The 27,585-nt window shown below is 47.6% G+C and overlaps 1 protein-coding gene across 5 annotated transcripts in view; it reads right to left on the reverse strand.

Moving 5' to 3' along the window:
- CYFIP1 (cytoplasmic FMR1 interacting protein 1) overlaps window positions 1-11,252 on the reverse strand; it is a 115,454-nt gene extending 104,202 nt beyond the window's left edge. For 2 of the 5 annotated variants that reach the window (XM_023197898.1, XM_023197902.1), the window contains exon 1: window positions 10,645-10,770. The gene's annotated coding sequence lies outside the window, so the exon portion shown is untranslated. Of the gene's footprint in view, window positions 1-10,644; window positions 10,771-11,132 lie in introns of those variants that run through there. The other 3 variants (XM_023197900.1, XM_023197899.1, XM_023197901.1) reach the window with 3 other exon arrangements.
- Between the last annotated feature and the right edge of the window lie 16,333 nt (window positions 11,253-27,585).

Raw genomic sequence — 27,585 nt, forward strand, 5'->3', positions numbered from 1 at the left:
TTTTCTTTTTTATCCTAATAATACATTGATAGACTTTCCGATATTGAATTATCCTTGAATTCTTCACCTAAACTTGCAGCTGGCCCCAGTGAGCCAAGAGTCCAGGTGGTGTTCAGGCTCACTGGTTTTGTGACGACTGGTCCTCCTAGGAATAGCTTGAGAAGTCAAGCTTTGGATAGGGATTCAAATGGAATACAGAACTTCACCACTTCAGCTGTGGGGCCATGTGGTTCTTTGGAGCAAGCACACCTCCTTCTGTGGTATCTTCAAGGACAAATCAACACTCATCCCCGCTGTCCTGGCCAGGACAACATGACTGCAAGGAGTGACCACACAGGCTCTGAGCATCAAATTTTGACTATGGAATCAGGTTTCAAGATGAAACCCACTGCTTTCAGAGCATTTGGGTTTTTTTTCCCCCTCCCTTGTGACGCAAAATCCCTGAATGTGCCGGGGAAAGCAAAGAACAGGGCATAACAAGGTCACAGCAGCTATCACTGTACATCTATCTTATTCCCATCTACAAAACCTGGAAGCCACAGCTCAACAGGCATCATCTCTGCCCCCATGGAGGGCCGAGCCACAGCCCGTGGCATGGGCTGTGCGTGAAGGAAATGCAGTCATAATAAAGTTGGAGGGGAGCGACCAGGAAAACAAATGCCCAGTGAGCTTGTGCCGAACAGCACAGATGAACATCAGGCTTAAACCAACACGGTAGTGAAAAACACATCCCTAATTTCTGAGACCATGTTCTAAGAGCCTTTTAACACAAAAAAGTTCATACAAATGCAAATCTTGTCCCTGGAATGCTCTGAAATCCTTCCATTAGATAACCTTCCTATTAGAAATCAGGCCTGAGCTGCTGTGGCCATCAGCTCTCTGGATATAAGACACAAAGAGAACAAATAACAAAATGACAGGTGTAAATCCCATCACATACATATTTGCATTAAATGTAAATGAACAAGACACTCAAATCAAAAGGCACAGATTTACAGAGTAAACAGAAAACATGAACCAACCATATGCTATCCATTAGAAACACATTTTAAATATAAAAACGTCTTCCCAGGATTGGAAGACATAATATTGTTAAGATGACAATATAATCCAAAGCCTTCTAAAGACTCAATGCAATCCCTTTGAAAATTCCAACAGCAGTTTTTTGTTTTTTGTTTTTGTTTTTTTTGCAAAAAAATAACCCACTTAAAAATTCATAGGAATCTCCAAAGACCCAAACTAGCCAAAACAATCTTGAAAAAGATGAATCAAAGTTGGAGACTTCACTCCTTTTTATTTCAAAACTTACTATAAAGCTACAGTAATTGAAACAGTGTGGCACTGGCATAAAGAAAGGCATACTGGCCAATTAAACAGAATAAAGAACCCAGAAATAAACCTTCACATATGTGGTCAAATGATTTGCAACAATTATGTCAAGATCATTCAATGGAAAAAGAATAGGCTTTTCAACAAATTGTGTTAGGAAAACTGAATATCCACACATACAAGAATTATGTTGGACTGTTACCTTAGATAACACATAGAAAAGTTAACTCAAAACAGATCAACATTTTAAACATCGGATCTAAAACTATAAAACTCTTAGAAGAAAACAGGAGAAAAGCTTCATGACATCAGATTTGGCAATGATTTCTTGGATATGACACCAAAAACACCAGCAACAACAGAAATAATAGACCAGGTGCTGCTGCTCACATCTGTAATCCCAACACTTTGTAAGGATGAGGTGGGAGGATGACTTGAGCTTAGGAGTTCAAGACCAGCCTAGGCAACACAGCTAGTTCTGTCTCTACTAAAAAATAAAATAAGGCCGGGCATGATGGCTCACGCCTGTAATCCCAGCACTTTTCGAGGCCGAGGTAGGCAGATCGCCTGAGGTCAGGAGTTCAAGACCAGCCTGACCAACATGCAGAAACCCCGTCTCTACTAAAAATACAAAATTAGCCAGGCGTGGTGGTGCATACCTGTAATCCCAGCTACTTGGGAGGCTGAGGCAGAAGAATTGCTTGAACCCGGGAGGCAGAGATTGCGGTGAGCCAAGATGGTGCCATTGCACTCTAGCCTGAGCAACAAGAGCAAAACTCTGTCTCAAAAATACGAAAAAAGAAAAAGAAAATAAATAAAATAAAAAGCAGCTGCATGTGGTGGCTCACACCTGTAGTCCCAGACACTCGGGAGGCTGAAGTGGGAGGACTGCTTGAGCCCAGGATATCAAAGCTGCAGTGACCCAAGATTACACCACTGAATTCCAGCCTGGGTAACAGAGTGAGAACCCATCTCAAAAAATAAATAACCAATAGATACTACCCAAAGCAATCTACAGATTCAATGCAATCTCTATCAAAATACCTACCATACTCTTCATACAAACAGAAAAAGAAATCCTAAAATTTGTATGCAACCACAAAAGACTTGGAATAGCAAAAGCTATCCTGAGCAAAAGAACAAGGCTGGAGGCATCACACTACCTGACTTCAAAATATACTACAGAGGCTGGGCACGGTGGCTCACACCTGTAATCCCAGCACTTTGGGAGGCCAAGGCGGGTGGATCACCTGAGGTCAGGAGTTCGAGACCAGCCTGGCCAACATGGTGAAACACTGTGTCTGCTAAAAATACAAAAATTACCTGGATATGGTGGTGCACACCTGTAATCCCCAGCTACCCAGGAGGCTGAGGCAGGAGAATCGCTTGAACCTGGGAGGTGGAGGTTGCAGTGAGCCAAGATTACGCCATTGCACTTCAGCCTGGGTGACAGAGTGAGATAACGTCTCAAAAAAAAAAAAAAAAAAAAAAAAAAAAACCACTACAGAGCAGTACTAACCCAAACAGCACACTACTGGCATAAACATAGACACATAAACCACTGGAACAGAATGGAGCCTGGAAATAAATGCATGCATTTACAGCCAACTGATTTTTAACAAAGGTGCCAAGAACACACAATGAGAAAAGGATAGGCTCCTCAATAAACGGTGCTGAGAAAACTAGATACACACATACAGAAGAATAACATCAGACCTGGCTTCTCAATATAGACAAAAATCAACCCGAAATGAATTAAAGACTTAAATGTGGCCAGGTGCGGTGGCTCAGCCTATAATCCCTGAGAAGCCCAGGCAGGGGAATCACCTGAGCTCTGGAGTTTGAGACCAGTCTGGGCAACATGGCAAAACCTCATTTCCATAAAAAAAAAATACACAACTTAGGTGGTGGCTCACACCTGTAATCCCAACACTTTGGGAGGCTGAGGCAGGAGGATCATTTGAGGTAAGGAGTTTTAGACTAGCCTGGCCAACATGGTGAAACCCTGCCTCTACTATTAAAATACAAAAATTAGCCGGGTGTGGTGGTGCACGCCTGTAATCCTAGCTACTCGGGAGACTGAGGCAGGAGAATTGTTTGAATCTGGGCTGGTTGTGGTGAGCCGAGATCGCGCCACTGCACTCCAATCTAGGCGACAGAGTGAGACTCCATCTCAGAAAAAAAAAAAAAAAAAAACCCAAATTTAGCCAGGCATAATGGTGAACCCCTGTAGTGCCAGGTACTGGAGAGGCTGGGTGGGAGAATCGCTTAAGCCCAAAATGTCAAGGCTGCAGTAAGCCGTGATTGCCCCACTGCATTCCAGCCTGGGTGACAGAACAAGACCTTGTCCAAAGAAAAAAAAAAAAAAAGGAAGAGGAAGAAACTCCCTAACCATTAGCAGTCATTCTCAGTTTTTCTACCTGTTCTTTTCCTATTCTCTCTCCTGCTTTCTGGCCTCAGGCAATCACCTGTCTACTTTCTGTCTCTGTGTATTTGCCTATTCTGGACTTTGCCCCTTTTATCTAACTGTAAGTGAGTATCCTTTGACCAACATCTTCCTCTCTCCCCTTCCGCCAGACACCCCAGCCTCTGGTAACCACCATTCTGCTCTGTGCTGTGACATCAGCGTTTTCAGATTCCACACATGAGTGAGACCATGCGGTACTTATCGTTCTGTGCCTAGCTTATTTTGAGGAAATAAAGCCTCAAAAGCAAAGGCCACAAAAGAAAAAATAGACTAATGGGATCACAGCAAACGAAAAAGGTTCTGCACAGCAAAGAAATCAACAAAGTGATAATCTACAGAATGCAAGAAAATATTTGCAAACAACTAATAAGGGATTAACAACAAAAATATACAAAGAATTCAAACAACTCAATAGTAAAAGATCTGAATGGATATTTCTCAAAAGAAGGTGTACAAGTGGCCAACAGGTACATGAAAAAACGCTCAACATCGCTAATCATCAGGGAATCCAAATCAAAACCACAACGCCTATCACCTCACACCTGTTAGACTGGCGCTTGTCAAAAAGACAAAAGATAATAAGTGCGGTCCAGGGTGTGGAGAAAAGGACACCCTTGTACAGTGTTGGTGGGGATGTAAATCAGTATAACTATTAGGGAAAACAGTGCCGGGGGTTCCTCAAAATATTAAAAATAGAACTACCACATGACCCGGCAACACCACTATTGGGCATATATCCAACAGAAATGAAATCCGTACGTCCGAGAGAGATCTGCGCCCCGTGGTTATTGCAGCACCTTTCACAACTGCCAAGACACAGAATCAACCTGTCCATCAACAGATGAGCAAGGCCGGGCATGGTGGCTCACCTCTGTAATCCTAGCACTTTCGGGAGGAAAGGAGGATTGCTTGAGCCCAGGAGTTCAAGACCAGCCTGGGCAACATAATGATACCCCATCTCCATTTTAAAAAATAATTAAAATTAAAAAAACAAAAACAGGCCAGACACGATGGCTCATCCCTGTAATCCCAGTACTGGGAGGCTGAGGCAGGTGGATCCCTTGAGGTCAGGTGTTCGAGACTGGCCTGGCCAACATGGTGAAACCCCATCTCTACTAAAAATGCAAACAAAGTAGTTGGGCTTGGTGGCACCTCCTGTAATCCCAGGTACTTGGGAAGCTGAGGCATGAGAATCACTTGAACCCGGGAGGTGGAGATTGCAGTGAACTGAGATCACACCACTGCACTCCAGCCTGGGTGACAGACTGAGACCCTGTCTCAAACAAACAAAAACTGGATTATGGTGATGGCTGCACAGCTCCAGAAATCGTCTAAAAATTATTGTACAGTTGTCCCTGAAACAACACGTGTTTGAACCATGCGGGTCCACTGATTTGCAGACTTTTTCCAGTAAAAGTCACACGGAGTATGCCCGCCTCTCTAGCCCCCCCTTCCACCTCCTCCACTTCTCCCTCTGCCACCCCCAAGACAGCAAAACCAACCCGTCCACTTCCTCCTCCTCGGCCTGCTCACTGAGGTTGGAGACCTTGCTGATGATCCACTTCCACGTGATGAGTAGTCAGTTTATTTTCTCTTCCTCATGATTTTCTTAACATTTTCTTTTCTCTAGCTTACTTTATTATGAGAACACAGTATGTAATACACATAACTTACAAAATCTGTGTTAATCATATGTTATCGGTAAGGTTTCTGGTCAACAGCAGGCTATTCGTAGTTTTAACTTTTGGGAAGTCAAAAGTTATACTCGTTCAGCCTGGCCAACATAGTGAAATTCCGTCTCTACTAAAAATACAAAATTAGCCGGGCATGGTGGCGGGTGCCTGTAATCCCAGCTACTCAGGAGGCTGAGGCAGGAGAATCTCTTGAACCTGGTTAGGCGAAGGTTGCAGTGAGCCGAGATCACACCACTGCACTCCACAGCCTGGGCGACAGAGAGACACCTCTCAAAAAAAAAAAAAAAAAAAAAAGGCCGGGCGCGGTAGCTCATGCCTGTAATCCCAGCATTTTGGGAGGCCAAGGCAGGCGATCACAAGGTCAGGAGATAGAGACCATCCTGGCTAAAACGGTGAAACCCCGTCTCTACTAAAAAAAAAAAATACAAAAACAAACAAACAAAATTATCCAGGCATGGTGGCGGGCGCCTGTAGTCCCAGCATTCTGGGAGACAGAGGCAGGCGGATCACCTGAGGTCAGGAGGTCGAGACCAGCCTGACCAACACGGTGAAACCCCGTAGCTACTAAAAACACAAAATTAGCCGGGCGTGGTGGCGGGCGCCTGTAATCCCAGCTACTTGGGAGGCTGAAGCAGGAGAATGGCTTAAACCAGGGAGGCAGAGGTTGCAGTGAGCCAAGATCGTGTTATTGCACTCTAGCCTGGGCAACAAGAGCGAAACTCCTTCTCAAAAAATAAAAAAAAGTTACACTCGGATTTTCAACTGCACAGGGAGTTGGCATCCCTAACCCCCCTTGTTCACCGGTCAGCCAACCATATACTTAAAAGTAGGTGAATTTTACAAATTAGGTACATTATACCTCAATAAACAAAATTGTTTAAAATTTTTGTTTTTAAAGCATGCTAATATTTTAAAATTGGAATTGGGTTAAATTTATGGATTAATATGAAGAGAACTGATGTCTTTACCATGTTGAGTGTTTCAACCACTGACCATGGTATGTCCCCCCACTTACTTAAATGATCTTTGATTTCTCTTATCTTCAGCATACGGATCCTGTAAGTCTTATTCGATGTATATCTAAGTATTTGATTCTTTTGAAGCAAACGAAATGGTGTGTTTTTAAATTTAACTTTCTTTTTTTTTTTTTGAGACAGTCTCGCTCTGTTGCCCAGGCTGGAGTGCAGTGGCGCGATCTCGGCTCACCATAACCTCCGCCTCCCAGGTTCAGGCGATTCTCCTGCTTCAGCCTCCTGAGTAACTGGGACTACAGGCACACGCCACCATGCCCAGCTAATTTTTGTATTTTTAGTAGAGACAGGGTTTCACTATGTTGGCCAGGCTGGTCTCGAACTCCTGACCTCGTGATCCACCTACCTTGGCCTCCCAAAGTGCTGGGATTACAGGCGTGAGCCACTGCACTGGGCCAAATTTAACTTTCTAATTGTACATTGCTAGTATAGTAGTCCCCACTTATCTGTAGTTTCATTATCTGCAATTTCTGTTTCCCCAGTTACAGCTGCCTGTAGTCAACTGCCCTCCAAAAATAGGTGAGTGCATACAAAGAGATATTTTGAAAGAGAGAACACATTTATGTAACTTGTTTCAGTATATAATTATTCTATATTATGAATAGTTGTTGTTAATCTCTTTCTGTGCCTAGTTTATAAATTACGCTTCATCATAGGCATAGATGTATAGGGAAAAAAGCACAGTACACAAAAGGTTCTGTCTTACCGGAGGTTCTGGGCATCCGTTGGAACGTATCCTCCATGGATAACAGGGACTGTTGTAAACAGATATAAGGTCAGCTTGTATAGTGTTGACTTTGCATGTATCTCCCCACGGATAAGGGGCACTGCTGTATGTAGAAATAAGGTCGCCAGGGCAGGCGCGGTGGCTCACGCTTGTGATGCCAGCACTTTGGGAGGCTGAGGTGGGCGGATCACCTGAGGTTGGGAGTTCCTGACCAGCCTGACCAACATGGAGAAATCCCCTCTCTACTAAAAAAACAAAATTAGCCAGGCGTGGTGGCACATGCCTGTGATCCCGCTGCTTGGAAGGCTGAGGCAGGAGAATCACTTGAACCCGGGAGGCAGAGGTTGCGGTGAGCCAAGATCACACCATTGCACTCTAGCCCGGCAACAAGAGTTGAAAAGAAAAATAAGGTCGCCTTCTGTGTGTTGACTTTGTGTCTTGTAACCTTGCTAACCTCATTAATTAGTTCTAGTAGCTTTTTCATAGATTCCTTGGATTTTCTATGTAGATAATCACGTTGTCAGCAAATAGGGACAATTTTCCCTTTCCAATCTGTATGCCTTTTACTTGTCTGATATTATTGCACTGGCTAAAATAAGGTTTTTAAATTATGTCAATGTAATTAATCCATGCTTTATCTATGGCCTCTAAGGGCTGGCTAAATTTTAATAGGAAAAACAATGAGAATAGCTTGGACACGTTAGTTAAAACTTCACACTATAAAGTATGTTTTGGCCGGGCGTGGTGGCTCACGCCTGTAATCCCAGTACATTGGGAGGCCAAGGTGGGTGGATCACCTGAGATCAGGAGTTTGAGACCAGCCTGGCCAACATGGCAAAACCCTGTCTCTACTAAAAATACAAAAATTAGCCGGGTGTGGTGGCAGGCACCTGTAATCCCAGCTACTCGGGAGGCTGGGGCAGGAGAATTGCTTGAACCCAGGAGGCGGAGTTTGCAGTGAGCCGAGATCACACCACTGTACTCCAGCCTGGGCGACAATAGCAAAACCCCATCTCAAAAAAAAAAGGGGGGGGGAAGAAAAGAAAAGAAAAGAATTTAGCTATTATTTAAACCCAAAGTCACCTTTAGCATTATAAACTTGAGTATGTGTACAAAGATACAGACACAAGCACTGACTGTAGTGGTGAAAAACAGTAAATAACTATAATGTCAATTAACAGGAGGCTGATAAAATTATGAAACATCCACACTACAGAATACTATAGTCATTTGGCCGGGCACAGTGGCTCGTGCCTGTAATCCCAGCACTTTGGGAGGCTGAGGCGGGTGGATCACTTGAGGTCAGGAGTTTAAGACCAGCCTGGGCAACATGGCAAAACGCCGTCTCTACTAAAAAGACAAAAATTAGCCGGGTATGGTGGCACGTGCCTGTAATCCCATCTACTCAGGAGGCTGAGGTGGGAGAACCACCTGAACCCAGGAGGCAGAGGTTGTGGTAAGCCGAGTTTGCACCACTGCATTCCAGTCTGGGCCACAGAGCAAGACTCCATCTCAAAAAAAAAAAAAAAAAAAGAATACTATAGAGTTATTTAAAAGATTGAAGGAAATCTGTGTGTATATACTGTATATATCAACATGTAAAGATTGCTAAGATCTTTAACTAACCTAACATCATTAAGTGAAAAATGTATGATAATATATGCAATATGATCTCGCTATGTTATTTTTAAAATTGCTTACGCAGAGATAAGACTGTATACGACTTAGAAGTATCGAGGGAATTTCACTTCTAGCATACACGGTTCCATACTGCTTAATGTTTTTAATGAACTATAGTTTTGTAATTTTTCTCAGTACTTTATCATTTTAGTCTCTCAGGCTGTATCCGAGAGCCACATTTTTCAGACCCTTGTATCTTTACTCTTCAGTGACAAACCAGAGCATAGCTGAATGTCCAACGCCTTATGCTAAGTGAAACAAGCCAGATTGCAAGCCCACATGTGACATCCTGGAACGGGCAAAGCAGGAGGACTGAGGAACAGACAGGTGGCTGCAAGAGCGGGGAGGAGAGAGGCTGCCTTCCTGAGTATCCTGACAGCAGTGGCAGTCACTACAGTCCACGCATCTGTTAAAAGCTCACTGAACTGCACACCAAAAAGTGAATCTTACTATATGTAAATTTTAAAATAAATTTAAACACGCACACAAACTTAGGGGGTATATTTTCTTTGAGCGCGCCGCAGACACCTGTCTTAACGCAGGAAACGTCCTCCACCACGACTCCAGGGCGCCTCGGTCGCAGTGAGGGCACCGGCACTCTCTTCCTACTGGCCCTGCAAGTGCACACCTGCTACGGTCCGCGCCCACTCACAACGCGACTCGTTCTTCCAGGCTCCGTGCCTGCAGAGCTAGACATCACGGCAGCACGCGTGGGGCCCCCGCGGGTCCCGGCCTGGCCGGAACTGTGTCGCAGCCACCAAGCTGTCAAGCACAGCAATGCGCGCCCTGCACCGGGCATCACCGCGGCTCCGACCACGCCTCATTCCGGAGTCCGCCGGACGACTCCAAGAAACACCACCGTTTCTTGCGCGGCCACGGCGCCCAGCGCCGCCAGAAAACAAACGCTCACGAGCCTCAGTCCCCAGCGGCGACCACGCGGCGCTGGGCTCAATCAGCAGCCGCTCCCTGATTGGACTTCACAGCGGAGCTGACACCGTCCAGACGCCCCTCTCAGCTTAAAATACGCTCCATCAACCCCGTTTTCCAATTATTCTTCCACCCTTCTTGTCACACCCACAATGTGCTGCAAATTAAGCTCACGCATTTCACCCTTAAAATACACAATTGAGACGCTTGTGCGAAACAGTGCGGCCCCCGTAACAATCGCGCCTCTTTAACAAAGCCCAAAACTCCTCTCTCCAAGAATGCACGGAATGGCTCCGCCGACTCCCTCCGGTGCTCACAGGGGCACCAAACAAAAACGGGTTCAGATCTTGCTGCGCGACCTTAGCGCAACATTAGCAATCTCCTTGCTCCTTACTTTCCAACAAAAACGTGAAACACTAAGGTATTCTTTCCCCACTGGAGCTGTGCCACGTGCCGGGGCGCGGAATCCGGGATCCCGGGGCGCGAGGCGGAGAACGCGGGGGGCGGGGAGCTCGGGGCCGAGGCCGAAAGGCCGGGGGCGAGGGGCCCGGGAAGCCGGTGCAGGGAGTGCGGGGACCTGGAGCCCAGGACACGCGGGAGCCCGGGGTCGCGACCTGGGGGACGCGGGGACCAGGGCGATCCCGGAGGCCGCGCCGCCGGGGAGGCCGCGCCGCCGGGGTTGGGGGGCTCTGTCCCAGCCCCGCCGCCGCCCTGGCCGGCCCAGGTTCCGAGGGGGACTCGAACCCCACGGAGGCCGCCGGGCGGGCGCGGGCGAGCGGGGTTTCTCACCTGGGTCCGCGGCGGCTTGGGGGTCCTGGGCGGGCCCTGGGAGTTTCCTTGGCCGAGTGAGTCACTCGGGCTGGCCGGGAATGCGCCAGGAAACACTCGGCCTCCTCCCCTTCCTCCGGGGCGGGGGCTCTCCCGGCTCGGCCTCTTCCTCCCGGCGCTCCTCCCTCCCGGCCGCGGCCCCGGCCGCTCCCTCCTCCCGGCCGGGCGTCCTCGGCCGGCCGCTTCCCCCACGCCGGCCGCCGAAGGTGTCCTCCCAGGCGGAGAGCCCCTGGCCACCTGCCGGCCGGCGCCACCTCAGCCTGCGCGGGACGACGGGGTCGGGGCGGAGCGGGCGTGGGGTCCTCCCGCGGGTCCGTCCGGCTCGGAGCGCGGAGGAACGGGGTCCGCCCGCCGTCCCGGGGCTCCGCCGGGAAGGAGCTCAGGGGGATGCCCCCGGCGCCCTGTGGCGCCGCCCCGTGGCGCCGCCCCGCCCGGCAGGAGGCACTCACCTGCGCCCGTCGGCGGGTTCCAGGAGCGGCAGGTGGGCGCGCAGACCCAGCTGGGGACCCCCCACCGGCCCCTGCGGCCCCGTCGCCCACGAGAGCCGGGGGCAAATCCGAGCGCCGACCTGCCGGAACGGGAAGAAAACCGGATTTGAGCTCGTGCCAGAACACAATCTTGAAAGGCCGGTGAAGTAACAGACCTCACACGGAAACGCTGAGGGGAGTGAGCTGCTCACAGGCGTGCCTAGGCAAACTGCCCTAAACCCCTGCTCGGCCCCAGCAACCTCACTCCCCCTTCGCCCGCGACCCCTGGTTCTCACGGAGAACCGTAAGGATGAGCATCGGATATTCTAGTCCGGCCTCTAGATTGTGAAGGTTTGGTTACGCCCGCCTGTGCTCTGTGTAAGGCAAAAAGCAGCAAATGACTCCTGACAGCGGATTGAGACAATCTACCAGCTGACTCAATATTCAGATGGCACTTTCTCACATTCCTGCAAAACGGGGGTTTGGATGACATTCTGGTTCCCAGTCCACACATTTTCAAATCAGCAGATTACTGCTTTTCTGTGCCTAGGGTGGAGTCCAAAATTAGATTCCAAATGTTTTTACATTGTAGATGACACGACAGAACCCAAATTCAAGTTATACTGTGATAATTTAAAATATGTAATCCCGGCCAGGCGCAGTAGCTCACGCCTGTCATCGCAGCACTTTGGGAGGCCGAGGTGGGCGGATCACCTGCGGTCAGGAGTTCGAGACCAGCCTGGCCAACATGGCGAAACCTTGTTTCTACTGAAAATACCAAAATTAGCTGGGTGTGGTGGTGGGCGCCTGCATTCCCAGCTACCCGGGAGGCTGAGGCATGACAATCGCTTGAATCCAGGAGATGGAGTTTGCAGTGAGCTGAGATCAGGCCACTGCACTCCAACCTGGCAACAGAGAGAGACTCCGTATTTAAAAAAAAAAAAAAAAGAAGAAGAAAAAAGAAACTTTTTTTAAAAAATGGTACTAGAATAACCGCATAACGATGTGGAAAAACAAACTCAACCTACTCCCCAATAGCATGTACAAAAAGTAACTTACTGTGTATGGATCATAGACCTAAATTTGAAAGCTAAAGATACAAAGCTTCTAGAAGAAAACATAAGAGAATAATTTTATAACTGTAGAGTAGAGGTAGGCAAGATTTCTCAAAAATGTAGGGTTAGTACCTTTAGAAAAAAATCATAAATTGATTTGATAGAAATTTAAAACTTCTCATCAAAAGATAATGTTAAAAGAGTGAAAAGGCATAGACAATATTGCAAGACAATACTGCAGTACATGTAACAGAGAGCTTGTGTCCAGAATATGTAAAGAACCCGGGCAACAATACAATGACAATGCAGGAAAAATAGGGCCAAAGACTCACACTTCAGAAAGAAACCACTTTGGAAGTCTTTTATAAAATTCAACATATATTTATTCAACATATGTATCTCCTATGACGGTGATTCTACGTCTCTCTTTTTTTTTTTTTTTTTTTTTTTGACAAGGAGTCTCGCTCTGTCGCCCAGGCTGGAGTGCAGTGGCGGGATCTCAGCTCACTGCAAGCTCCGCCTCCCGGGTTCCCACCATTCTCCTGCCTCAGCCTCCCGACTAGCTGGGACTACAGGCGCCCGCCACCTCGCCCAGCTAATTTTTTGTATTTTTAGTAGAGACGGAGTTTCGCTGTGTTAGCCAGGATGGTCTGGATCTCCCGACCTCGTGATCCACCTGCCTCGGCCTCCCAAAGTGCTGGGATTACAGGCGTGAGCCACCGCGCCCGGCCTGATGGTAATTCTAAGTATTTACCTAATAGAAATACAAATTAATCTCTGCACAAAAACTTGTATAATGACTATTCTTTTTTTGTCTTTTTTTTGTTTTTTTTGAGACAGAGTTTCATTCTTATCGCCCAGGCTGGAGTGCAATGGCCTGATCTCTGCTCACCAAAACCTCCACCTCCCAGGTTAAAGCGATTCTCCTGCCTCAGCCTCCGGAGTAGCTGGGATTACAGGCATGTGCAGCCACTCCAGGCTAATTTGCATTTTTAGTAGAGACCAACTCCATGTTGGTCAGGCTGGTCTCCAACTCCCCACCTCAGGTAATCCGCCCACCTAGGCCTCCCAAAGTGCTGGGATTACAGGCATGAGCCACCACACCTGGCTGCATAATGAATATTTTTACCAGCTTATTTATAATCGAAAAAAACTAGAAACAACCCAAAGTGCACAAACAGGAGAATAGATAAATAAATACGGTTCATATAATAGAATATTACTCAGCAATAAAAAGGAAAGAACAAATCAAAAGGATTTGTTTTTGTGTTCTTCCATTTCACACTCATCAGGATGCCTACTATCAACAAACAAGGCCGGGAGTGGTAGTTCATGCCTGTAATCCCAGCTACTTGGGAGGCTGAGGCAGGAGACTTGCTTGAACCCAGGAGGCAGAGGTTGCAGTGAGCCAAGATCCTGCCACTGCACTCCAGCCTGAGTGACAGAGTGAGACTCCATCTTAATAATAATAATAATAATAATAATAATAATAATAAAGTAACAAGTGTTGGCATGGATTTGATTAAATTGGAACTCTGTACTCTTAGTGGGAATGTAAAATAGTGCCACTATGGAAAACAATATGATGTTTCCTAAAAAAAAAAAAAGCAAGATATATACCAAAAAAATTGAAAACAGGATTTTGAAGAGATATTTGTACACCCATGTTCATAGCAACATTTTTTTTTTTAAAACAGAGTCTTGCTCTGTCACCCAGGCTAGAGTGCAGTAGTATGATCTTGGCACACTGCAGCCTCCGCCTTTTGGGTTCAAGTGATTCTCCCGCCTCAGCCTCCCAAATCCTGGGACAACAGGCATAGCAACCGTCTTCATAACAGCTAAAATGTGGAAGAAACCAAGTGTCCACTGACAGGTGAACGGATAAACAAAAGGCAGTATATCCATATGATGGAATATTATTCAGATTTTAAAAGTGGAGAAACTGTCACATGCTGCCACATGGACGAACCTTGAGGACACTGTGCTAAATGAAATGGGCCAGGCACAAACGGAGATGCACCGTGTGACTGCACTCAGATGAGGTGCCTAGGGAGTTACATTTGGGAGACAGAAAGTGGGATGGTGGTTGCCAGGGTCTGGAGAAGGGGAAATGGGAGTTGTGTAATGGGTGCAGGGTTTCAGGTCTGCAAGATGAAAAGATTTCTGGAGATGGATAGCGGTGGCAGTTACACAGCAATGTGTTTTTTATTTTGTTTTGTTTTGTTTTGTTTTGTTATTTTAGAGATGGAGTCTCGCTCTGTCACCCAGGCTGGAGTGCAGTGGCGTGATCTTGGCTCACTGCAAGCTCTCCTCCCGGGTTCACACCATTCTCCTGCCTCAGCCTCCCGTTGGGACTACAGGTGCCTGCCACCACACCTGGCTAATTTTTGTATTTTTAGTAGAGACGGGTTTTCACTGAGTTAGCCAGGATGGTCTCCATCTCCTGACCTCATGATCCACCTGCCTTGGCCTCCCAAAGTGCTGGGATTATAGGCATAAGCCACCGCACCTGGTCTACACAGCAATGTAAATAGACTTAACTATGCACTGAAAATGGCTAAGATGGCAAATTTTATGTGTATTTTACCACACAAAAATCAAAACATTAAATACTGAAAAAAAGTTTTTAAAAGGGGAAGAGAATGGATATACTAGTAGTATAAAACAGATGAACCTCAAAATTATTCTATAATTTTCCACACACAAAAGACAACATACGTATTGTGGATTCCATCTATATGAACTTCCATGACAGACAGCACTACTTACTGATGACAGAAGTCAGAAATTGGCCAGGCGTGGTGGATCACCCCTGTAATCCTAGCACTTTGGGAGGCCGAGGCGGGCGGATCACTTGAGGTCAGGAGCTCCAGCCTGGCCAACATGGAGAAACACCTTCTCTATTAAACATACAAAAAATTAGCCGGGTGTGGTGCTGGGTTCCTGTAATCCCAGCTACTCAGGGGGCTGAGGCAGAAGAATCGCTTGAACCCAGGAGGCAGAGGTTGCAGTGAGCTAAGATCATGCCACCGCACTGTAGCCTGAGTGACAGAGTGAGACTCTGTCTCCAAAAAAAAAAAAAAAGAAGTAGTCAGAAAGTGTTTGCTTGGGTGAGGTGGTCTGCAGGGAGTAGGATGGACTGAAAAGAGGTGTGTGGTGGACAGGCCAGGTGCAGTGGCTCACGCCTGTAATCCCAGCACTTTGGGAGGCCAAGGTGGGCAGATCACAAGATAAGGAGATCGAGACCATCCTGGCTAACACGGTGAAATTTCATCTCTACTAAAAATACAAAAAAAAAAATAATAATTAGCCAGGCGTGGTGGTGGCGCCTGTAGTCCCTGCTACTCAGGAGACTGAGGCAAGAGAATGGCGTGAACCCAGGAGGCAGAGTTTTCAGAGAGCCGAGATTGTGCCACTGCACTCCAGCCCTCCAGCCTGGGCGACAGAGCAAGACTCTGTCTCAAAAAAAAAAGAAAGAAAAAGAAAAGAGGTGTGTGGGAAACTTCTGGGGACTTGGAAATATTCTGCATCTTGGTCAGGCTGATATTGACTCAGGCATATTATGTCAGTCAGGGTTCAACCAGAAAAGGAGAATCAGTAGGAGATTTACTGCAAGGAATTGGCTTATGCACTATGGGGGCTGGCTGGGCCAGTCTGAAATCTGGAGGGCAGGCCCTCAGAAAGTTACTGTCCTGTGGCTGGGGCAGTGGCTCACCCCTGTAAACCCAGCACTTTGGGAGGCTGAGGCGGGTAGACCACCTAAGGTCGGGAGTTCGAGACCAACCTGACCAACATGGAGAAGGCCGGGCGTGGTGCCACATGCCTGCAATCCCAGCTACTTGGGAGGCTGAAGCAGGAGAATTGCTTGAACCCAGGAGGCAGAGGTTGTGGTGAGCCAAGATCACTCCGTTGCACTCCAGCCGGGCAAAAAAGAGAAAACCCTTTCTCAAAAAAAAAAAAAAAAAAAGATACTGTCCTGTTTTTAGGTTTCTGTCATGGTCACAACAAATTACTACAAATTTAGTGGCTCTGGTAAACTGAAAAAGCATCCCCCAGCAAATACCCATGTCAAATCCCTGGAACCTGTGAATGTTACTAATATGTTGAAACCCCATCACCAAGGTGATGGTATTAGGAGGCGGGGCCTTTGGGAGGTGACAGGTCACAAGGGTAGAGTCCTCATGAGTGGGACACGTGCCCTTATAAAAGACACCCCAGAGAAATGCCTTGTCCTTTCTGCCATGTGAAGACACAGCCAGACAACAGCCACTGAGAACCAGACACTGGGCCCTCACCAGACACCGACTCTGTGGTGCTGTGATCTTGGGTACTCAGCTTCCAGAACTGTGAGTAATACATTTCTCCTGTTTATAGCCACCCGGTCTATGGTGCTTTGTTATAGCAGCTTTAACAGACTAAGACAGTTACCTTATATGAAGAAAAAGGGTCTTAGCAGATCTAACTTCTTGAGATGGCATCATCTTACATTATCTGAAGGGGCCCTAAATGCAATAAGCAGTGTGCTTACAAGAGACACTCAGAGAGCAGACCCAGAGAAAGAGGCAGTGTGAACACACAGAGGGGAGTGAAGCAGCCACACAGCCACAGTCATAGAATGCTGGCAGCCCCCAAAACTGAGTAGGTAAAGAATGGTGGAGGCAAGGCCCTATTGCTGCCTTGAATTTTGGCCTCCGGCCTCCAGAACTTCAAGATAATTAATATCTAGTTTTTTTGTTGTTGTTGTTTGTTTGTTTTTTGAGACAGAGTCTTGCTCTGTTGCCAGGCTGGAGTGCAGTGGCACAATCTCACCTCACTGCAATCTCCGACTCCCTGGTTCAAGCGATTCCCCTGCCTTAGCCTCCCGAGTAGCTGGGACTACAGGTGTGTACCACCACGCCTGGCTAATTTTTTGTATTTTAGTAGAGATGAGGTTTCACCATCTTGGCCAGGATGGTCTCGATCTCCTGACCTCGTGATCTGCCTGCCTTGGCGTTCCAAAGTGCTGGGATTACAGGAGTGAGCCACTGTGCCTGGCCTATCTGTTGTTTTAAACCACCAGGTTATGATAATGTGTTACAGCAGCCACAGGCAACAGTGGCTTAAAATGATGCAAATTTATTCTATTACACTTCTGCAGTTCAGGAGTTCATCTGAGTCTTGCTGGGCCAACACTGACATGTCAGCAGGACTGCGTTCCTTTCTAGAGGTGTTAAGACCACATCTGCTTCCCTGTCTTCCCTTTCCCCAGCTTGTTTCTTGTTGTTGTTGTTGTTGTTGTTTTTTGAGACAGAGTCTTGCTCTGTCGCCCAGGCTGGAGTGCAATGGCTCAATCTCGGCTCACCACAACCTCTGCCTCCGAGGGTCAAGCGATTCTCCTGCCTCAGCCTCCCAAGTAGCTGGGATTACAGGCATGTGCCACCACGCCTGGCTAGTTTTTGTGTTTTTAGTAGAGACGGGATTTCTCCATGTTGGTCTAGAGGCCACTCACATTCCTGGATCCTGCCTCATTCCCTTGACTTTCTCCATCTTCAAAGCCCACAGTTGGCACTGCTGTCAGGTTGCTCTGGCCTCACACCTTTCTCTTGGACTGTGCTCCTGTCCCCTCTTCTACCTTTAGAAGTCTGTGTGACAACATCCCTGTCCCCCAGATAATACAGGGTAACGTCTCTTTCTCAAGTCAGTTGACTAGCAGCCTTAATTCCATCTGCAATTTTAATTCTCCTCTTGCCATGTAAACTAACATAGTCACACGGCCCAGGGATTACGAAGCAGACAGCTTTGGGGCTACCATTCCGCCTTCTCTCAGGAAGCTGGAGCTCTGCCTCAAGGTCCTCAAACTCATTGAATCAGGCCCAGCTGGACTGTCTGGCATCATCTACTTTACTTAAAGTCAACTGATATGAAATTTAATCACATCCAATAAATACCTTCTAGCAACACGGGGTGTGTATTTGATAGAACAGCTGGGACAGTAGCCTCACCAGGTTGACAAAATAAAAAGACCACCACAACCCACCCCTTGTTAACTTGGCACCCATACATATCCCCTTAAATCACACTTGTCTTGGTCTTTTAAATTTATTATTTATTTATTTCTCTAGAGACAGGATCTCACTTTGTTGTCCAGGTTGGCCTTGAACTTCTGAACTCCAGGGATCCTCCCACCTGGGCCTACCAAAGGGCTGGGATTACAGGTGTAAGCCATGTGCCCAGCCAACCAGGAGGAACTTTAATTCCTGCTCAACTGATCCCGCCATTCCACAGTAGTATGATCTCAGCTGCTATGTTTGTACAACCTGATCTCTTACTTCTTGCCACACCTTGTTCAAGCTGGAGTGGGCACCTAACCCGAGCTGACTCGCCGTGGGAACCTTGGTTGGGAGTTTAGAGTTGGAACTTTCTCACTCACATCACAGCCTATCTTTAGGACTTTGGTTTCTTCTGCAGTGAAAATATGTGGACTCCAACCAAGAACCCAACCACAGGTCTCCCTGGTGCCCGCCTGGATCTCTCACCTCCTGCCCTGGGGCTTCCCTGTCACCAGGAGACATCAGAGTCCTCTGAAATCACACATAACCCATGCGGCTATGCAGAGACTTAACATTCCCTGCACCTTTGACTAACAAGAGGCACTCACAGGCAAATTCCTCTTTCCTTCCTGATGCAGTCCACATGGCTTCTAGGGACATCCCGAGAGGCGGGGCAGGCACACTGAGCAGTGCCAGCTTACGGAGATGGCCCCACATCCATCAGCTCCCCCCTCCTCCCCCTCCTCTTCCATCTCTCTCCTCCTCCTGCTAGAGCACTCTCTGACTCCCACTACGGGCACTGCGCCCCATCTCGGAGTGGAGGCACCTACGGCTTTGTCTCAGGTTGTATTTCTGGGGAACCCAGGCCGAGGCTGGAGCCAAGAACTGGTCACGTGCATTTGGAATCTGTGAGCATCCACCTTCCAACCACTACAGGAAAAGCACAGCAAGGAAAGGTGAGAAAGCAGAAGTAACAGGTAGAGAAACAAACACCAGTGGAACAGGGAGATGGCTCTCCTCCAGCATGAAACACAGCATGCATTTTTGGATTCAAATTCCTCCATTCCCTCACCAGACACCAACTCGGTGGTGCCGTGATCCTGGGTGCTCAGCTTCCAGAACTGTGAGTAATACATTTCTCCTGTTTATAGCCACCCAGTCTATGGTGCTTTGTTATAGAAGTCCTGACAGACTTAAGAGTTACCTTATATGAAGAAAAAGGGTCTTAGCAGATATGACTTAGCAGATATGACTAAGTTATTGAGATGGAATCATCTTAGATTATCCGAAGGGGCCCTAAATCCAATAAACAGTGTGCTTACAAGCGACGCGCAGAGAGCAGACCCAGAAAGAGGCAGTGTAAACACAGAGAGGGGAGTGAAGCAGCCACAGTCACAGTCATAGAATGCTGGCAGCCCCCAGAAACTGGGGAGGCAAAGAATGGAGGGGGCATGGCCCTATCGCTCCCTTAAATTTTGGCCTTTGGGCCTCCAGAACTTCAAGAGAATGAATATCTGTTGTTTTAAGCCACCAGGTTTATGGTAATGTGTTACAGCAGCCACAGGCAACAGTATAAGGACTTCCTTATAATAAATTACTATTTTTTTTTTTTTTGAAACGGAGTCTGACGTGGTCACCAGGCTGGAGTGCAGTGGCGCGATGTCAGCTCACTGAAACCTCCGCCTCTCGGGTTGAAGTGACTCTCCTGCCTCAGCCTCCTGAGTAGCTGGGATTACAGGCATGCACCAACACGCCTGGCTAATTTTCTGTATTTGTAGTAGAGACGGGTTTCTCCATGTTGGCCAGGCTGCTCTTGAACTCCTGACCTCAGGTGATCCAACCGCCTTGGCCTCCCAAAGTGCTGGGATTACAGGCGTGAGCCACCGCACCCGGCCTACAGATGTCAAAGAACAGAAGTCAGTGTTCCAAAGTGAGATGTTTGGGAATGCTTATTCAGACAAAGGTTAGGGAAGTGTAACAACATTTGAACATCTCTCTGTCAGACTTCATGCATAGTTATGAGGATCTGATTAGTCAAGTTGGTCTTTTTCTTCCTGGCAAGGCATATTTAACATTCCACATGGAAGAGGTACTAGTGATAGGGTCTTGAGCACCGTCTGGTCCGCATCAGATACAGGACAGGAAAGAGGCAGTTCATGTATAACAAAACCAGTGGTTGGAAGCACGGAGGTCTGGTCTCTGGTCCCTCTTAGCCATTTTTTTTTTGAGGCGGAGTCTCGCTCTGTCGCCCAGGCCGGAGTGCAGTGGTGCGATCTCAGCTCACTGCAAGCTCCGCCCCCCAGGTTCACGCCATTCTCCTGCCTCAGCCTCCCGAGTAGCTGGGACTACAGGCGCTGCCACCGCCCGGCTAATTTTTTGTATTTTTAGTAGAGACGGGGTTTCACCGTGTTAGCCAGGATGGTCTCGATCTCCTGACCTTGTGATCCGCCCACCTCGGCCTCCCAAAGTGCAGGGATTACAGGCGTGAACCACCGCGCCCGGCCTTATTAGGTATATTCTGTCCTATCCATGTAACTTCAGGTAACAGCAGGGCTCAACTTTCTGCTGCTACTTGGTGAAAGTCTTCCTTCAATTTCCAATAACATTTTTCTCACTTTCTTTTAAGCCCTCTTCAGCGATGTCCTCAAAGTCCAAAGTCTAAGAACAGTGTGTTCAAAGCACTTTTGTGTCATCAACACTCTCCTCAAACTCTGGTCCCAGAGCCACGCCCACTTAGGTTTTGCTGCAGCAGCGTCTCCTCTCTGTACCAAAATCTGTATGTCCAAGAGCAGAGCCATTAATATACATGTGTGTGAGACATACATACATGTATATATGTGTGTATGCATATCACCCACACATGTGGATAATCGTGGACCCGCTGCGGGCTTTGCTCTTACACAGTTAATTGTGTGAACTGATTAATCCGTTTCCATAGGGCTGCCTATTGTCTGCATTCGACGCCGGAGCCTGCTGCCCACAAGGCTTGCGTCAGGAAAGGAAGATGGATGTAAAGTGAGGAGGAGGAACAAGCTGGCATGCCCATTGTGTGCTGGGGCCCCCGGGGAGGGGACCCAAAACTGCTTCGGTTCTTGCTGCTTCTGGCCGCGGTGGTGTGGCGGTGCTGCAGAGGCTAGGGCCTCTCATCGTGACGATGAGTCAGATGCCTCCTTCGGGAGCCAGAGGATCCAGAGTCAGCGGTGGCGGCGCCTGTGGTCCCCGCTACTCGGGAGGCTGAGGCAGGAGAATGGCGGGAACCCGGGAGGCGGAGCTTGCAGTGAGCCGAGATCGCGCCACTGCACTCCAGCCCGGGCGACAGAGTGAGACTCCGCCAAAAAAAAAAAAAAAAAAAAAAAAAGACCATACCTAATAAATGGGGTGACCTAGCTAATGAGATTTTCCAAGCAAAGTATTGAAGATGCTGCCTGGTTTCTTCCTGCTGGTTATAGCAAAATGTGAGAGGAGTGCATTAACTAAGAGAAAGATTTTAACCAAAAAGGAGACAGAATTAATGGTTTCGAAATGTTTTAGCCTCCCCATATGGCAAATGATGCTAAAATAAGAAAGTGACTGTCGAGCAGGGATAAACTATATGGCACTGCCAAGAAAACGTGTTCTGGAGACGATGCTCAGGATGTGATTGGAAACTTTTTTTTTTTTGAGACAGTGTCTCGTTCTGTCACCCAGGCTGGAGTGCAGTGGCGCGATCTCGGCTCACTGCAACCTCCACCTCCCAGGTCCAAACGATTCTGCTGCCTCAGCCTCCTGAGTGGCTGGGATTACAGGTGTGCACAACTATGCCTGGCTAACTTTTGTATTTTTAGTAGAGGCGAGGTTTCACCATGTTGGTCAGGCTGGTCTCGAACTCCTGACCTTGTGATTCGCCTGCCTCTGCCTCCCAAAGTGCTGGGATTACAGGTGTGAGCCACAGCACCCAACTGGAAACTCTTTTTGTTTTGAGACACGAACTCACTCTGCCGCCCAGGCTGGAGTGCAGTGGCACAATCAAGCTCACTAGAGCCTCGATCTTCTGGGCTTAAATAATCCTCCCACCTCAGCCCCCGAGTGGCTGGGACTACAGGTGTGCGCTACCAGGCCTAACTTTTATTTTCTTTTTAAATTCTGAGACGGAGTCTCACTCTGTTTTCCCAGGCTGGAGTGCAATGGTGCGATCTCGGCTCACTGCAAGCTCTGCCTCCTGGGTGCAAGCGGTTCTCCTGTCTCAGCCTCCTGAGTAGCTGGGATTACAGGCGTGCACCACCATGCCCAGCTAACTTTTGTATTTTTAGTAGAGACGGGATTTCACCACGTTGGCCAGGCTGGTCTCAAACTCCCGGGCTCAAGCGATTCTCCTGCCTTGGTCTCCCAAAGTGCTGGGATTACAGGTGTAACCCACTGAGCGTCTGACGTCAAAAAGATTAATAAATGGTACCTCAGAGTACCCATTAGCGACACTAAAGGCTCTGTGGATAGATTAAGGGTGTGTCTCACAGAATCTCTCCAACAGTAGGTTTTCTTCTTCTTCTTCTTTTTTAGGATGAAGTTTCGCTCTTGTTGCCCAGGCTGGAGTGCAATGGTGCGATCTCGGCTCACTGCAGCTCTGCCTCCCAGGTTCAAGCGATTCTCCTGCCTCAGCCTCCCAAGGAGCTGGGATTAGAGGTGCCCACCACCAGGCCTGGCTAATTTTTTTTTGTATTTTTAGTAGAGGTGGGGTTTCACCATGTTGGCCAGGTTGGTCTCGAACTCCTGACCGCAAATGATCCGCCTGCCTTGGCCTCCCAAAATGCCGGGATTATAGGCGTGAGCCACGGCGCCTGGTCCCAGTCCATTTTACACATAGGATAGGGCAATGTGCAGCATGGCCTTAGCCTTTCCACACACATGAGCAAAGGAACAGCTTTGTTACATTCCGTGTAAAGATGTTCTCATTCAGAAAACTCAAGTGTTTGAGACTCATCCAAGTTGTTACAAGGTCTTGTTTCCTTTCTGCGCAGTATTCCACTGGGTAAATTGAAGCTGTTTATTCATTCATCAGTTGACGGTCATGTGGACCGTTTCTAGTTTTGGCACTTATTCGTAAAACCACTACAAACATTTGTGTACAGGTTTTTGTCTGAATATACATTTCATTTCTCTTGGGTAAACACCTAGGAGTGAGATTGCTGGGTGAGAAGTTGTTTAACATTGTAAAAATATGTTTAATACAGATATGTTTAACAGTGTAAAAAACTGAAAAACTCTTCCAAATTGGCTGTACCAAGGCTGGGCACAGTGGCTCACACCTGTAATCCCAGCACTTTGGGAGGCCAATGCAGGATTGTGCTTGAGCCCCAAAGTTTGAGACCACCCCGGGCAACATAGCGAGACCTCATCTATATTTTAAAAATAAGGCCGGGGGCAGTGGCTCACGCCTGTAATCCCAGCACCTTGGGAGGCCGAGGTGGATGGATCACTTGAGGGCGAGTTCAAGAACAGCGTGGTCAACATGGTGAGACCTCGTCTCTATTAAAAATACAAAAATTAGCTGGGCATGCTGGCGTGTATCTGTGGTCCCTGCCACTCAGGAGACTAGGGCAGGAGGCAGAGGTTGAGGTGAGCTGAGATTGTGCCACTGCACTCCAGCCTGGGCAACAGAGCGAGACTCTGTCTCAAAAAAATAAAATAAAATAAAATAAATAAAATAAAATAAAAATTTTAAAAATAAAAGAAATACAAATTAAAAAATCATTCAGATGCTGTTTTACTTATTCAATTACAAAAGCAGAAGTGACCCCTGGATTCTGTTGGGAAGCACCGTGCTGGTGTCCAGCTCCACCTTGTTCGTGGCCCCCATAGGAGAGCACCTGGCCCAAAGCCACCTGCAGCTTTAAAGACATTGTGTGGCCTAAGAAACCTCCTGGGATGTGCTGCTAGGAAAGTCATCTGAAAACACACTCCAGGTGAGATTGCACCACTGCAATCCAGGCTAGGTGACAGAGGGAGGCTCTGTCTCAAAAAACAAAACAAAACAAAACAAAAAAACAAACAACAAAAAAAACCCAACAAAACAAAAACCAAAAAAAACCAAATTGGCTGTACCATCTGCATTTCCACCAGTAATGTAAGAAATTTCCAGTTGTTGCCGGGCGTGGTGGCTCACGCCTGTAATCCCAGCACTTTGGGAGGCCGAGGCGGGCAGATCACGAGGTCAGGAGATCGAGACCATGGTAAAACCCCATCTCTACTAAAAATACAAAAAAAAAAAAAAAAAAATTAGCCGGGCACGGTGGCGGGCGCCTGTAGTCCCAGCTAGTTGGGAGGCTGAGGCAGGAGAATGGCGTGAACCTGGGAGGCGGAGCTTGCAGTGAGCCGAGATCGCGCCACTGCACTCCAGCCTGGGGGACAGAGCGAGACTCCATCTCAAAAAATAAAAATAAAAATAAAAAATAAAGAAATTTCCAGTTGCTCCACACCCAGCCCCACCCTTGATAGAGTTCAATAGTTTTGTCACATGCATGTACCTGTGGAACCAATGAAGACACAGAATGCACCCATCACCCCCAGAAATTTCCCCCTAACCCCTTTTCAGGTAACACGTCATGGCCCAGAGACAACCACTGTTGGAATTTCTATCACTGGAGACTAGTTTTACCAGTTAAATAATGGATCCTTTTAAGTCTGGCTTTTTTTTCCGGCATAAAGTTCCTGGAATTCCCTTATGTTGTTTTGTGGATTTGCTGTGCGTTTTCACAGCTGAATTGCATTCCACTGCGTGCATATACTTCATTGTTGATCCATCTACCTCTTCACGGTCATCAGGATGTTTCTAGCTTTTAGCTTTTATGAATATTCAGATACAAATCTCTGCATGGACACATTAAAAAATTCCTCTTGGATAAATACCTAAGGGTGAACTGCTGCTTCTCAGGCGTAGATACATGTTAACCTTTGTGAGAAAATGCCATATAGTTTCCCCAAGTGCTTGTACGATCTTGTAATTTCCAGTTGCTCTAAATCCTTGACAATTATTTGACATGCCAGTCTTTTTATTTTAGCCATGCCAGAGGCTTTGGTGCTTGTGTGGTTTAATTGGCTATTTTTGTGCCTTCCTTGCCTCTTTGTGCTCATTAAAAAAAATGTCTTGGGCTGGGTGCAGTGGCGCACACCTGTAATCCCAGCACTTTGGGAGGCTGAGGCCAGAGGACTACTTGGGCCCAGGAATTCAGATCAACCGGGGAACATGGTGAGACCTCGTCTTTTTGATTTTTTCTTTAATTTTTCAATCAGAGTCTCACTCTGTCACCCAGACTATAGTGGTGTTGTGTGATCTTGGCTCACTTCCACCTCCACCTCCCAGGTTTAGCAATTCTCATGCCTCAGCCTCCCCAGAGTAGCTGGGACTACAGGTGCCTGCCACCACGCCCAGCTATTTTTTGTATTTTTAGTAGAGATGGAGTTTCACCATGTTGGCCAGGTGAGTCTCGAACTCCTGGCCTCAAGTGATTGGCCCGCCTCAGCCTCCCAAAGTGCTAGGATTACAGGCATGAGCCACTGCACCTGGCTGAAAACCCATCTCTTTTAAAAAAAAAAAAAAAAAAAAAAAAGGTTAGCCGTGTATGGTGGTGCATACCTGTAGTCTGAACTACTCAGGAGGCTGAGGGAGGAGTGCTTGAGCCCGGGAGGTTGAGGCTTCAGTGAGCCAAGACTGTGTCACTGCACTCCAGCCTGGGCAACAGAGCAAGATCTTGCATCAATGAAATAAAAAAAAAAAAAGCTTGTCTTACTCATTTTAAATGGCTTCATACACTCTGAACATAGTTACTGCTGGACACCCTGGGCAACAGTGGTTGCCTCTGGGCATGACATGGTTCCTGAAAAGGGGTAAGGGGAAATGTTCTCTCCCAGTCTATGGCCTGTATTACCATTTTCCTAGCAATGTTTTTTGGTGATGTCTAATTCACCAATATTTGTTTTTTTTGAGATGGAGTCTTGCTCTGTTGCCCAGGCTGGAATGCAGTGGCGTGATCTCGGCTCACTGCAACCTCTGCCTCCTGGGTTTCAAGCGATTCTCCTCTCAGCCCCAAGTAGCTGCGACTACAGGCGCCGGCCACCACAGCTGGCTGATTTTTGTATTTTTAGTAGAGACGGGGTTTCCCCATATTGGTCATGCTGGTCTGGAACTCTTGACCTCAGGTGATCCATCCACCTCGGCCTCCCAAAGTGTTGGGATTATAAGCGTGAGCCACCGTGCTCGGCCCCTTTTTTGAATTTATGTAAGAAATCTTTGCCTACCCCAAGTTTGTGGTGTTGCTTTCCCATGTTTGCTTCTAGAAGCTTTCTAGTTCCAACTTCCACATTCTGTTTTTTCCAGTTCCAGCTTTCATATATATTTTTTTCTTTTTCTTTTTCTTTTTTTCTGAGACAGAGTCTCTCTCTGTCGCCCAGGCTGGAGCACAGTGGCACGATCTCAGCTCACTGCAAGCTCCGCCACTGAGGTTCAAGCAATTCTCTTGTGTTAGCCTCCTGAGTAGCTGGGACTACAGGTGTGTGCCACCATGACCGGCTAATTTTTGTTTTTAGTAGAGATGAGGTTTCACCACGTTGGCCAGTCTGGTCTCAAACTCCAGACCTCATGATCTACCTGCCTCGGCTTCCCAAAGTGCTGGGATTACAGGCATGAGTCACTGTGTCTGGCCCTTGTTTTTCTTTTTTTTTTTTTTTTTTTGAGACGGAGTCTCGGGAACCTGGGAGGCGGAGCTTGCAGTGAGCTGAGATCTGGCCACTGCACTCCAGGTTCCCGCCATTCTCCTGCCTCAGCCTCCTGAGTAGCTGGGACTACAGGCGCCCGCCACCTCGCCCGGCTAGTTTTTTGTATTTTTAGTAGAGACAGGGTTTCACTGTGTTAGCCAGGATGGTCTCGATCTCCTGACCTCGTGATCCGCCCATCTCGGCCTCCCAAAGTGCTGGGATTACAGGGTTGAGCCACCGCGCCCGGCGCCCTTGTTTTTCTTTTTAAAGACAATCTCGCTCTTGTTGCCCAGGCTGGAGAGCAGTGGTGTGATCTCGGCTCACTGCAACCTCTGCCTCCTGGGTTCAAGTGATTCTCCTGTCTCAGCCTCCCCGAGTAGCTGGGATTACAGGCATACTCCCAGCTAATTTTGTATTTTTAGTAGAGATGGGGTTTCGCCACGTTGGCCAGGCTAGTTTCGAACTCCTGATCTCAGGAATCTGCCCACCTTGGCCTTCCAAAGTGCTGGGATTACAGGTGGGAGCCACCGTGCCTGGCCCCAGCTTTCACACTGAAGTCCATGGTGCATGTCAAATTAATTCTTGTTTATGGTATGAGGTAAAAGTTCATTTTTTTTTTTTTTT

Source organism: Piliocolobus tephrosceles, chromosome 6, assembly GCF_002776525.5.
Source record: "Piliocolobus tephrosceles isolate RC106 chromosome 6, ASM277652v3, whole genome shotgun sequence".
Taxonomy (NCBI): Eukaryota; Metazoa; Chordata; class Mammalia; order Primates; family Cercopithecidae; genus Piliocolobus; species Piliocolobus tephrosceles.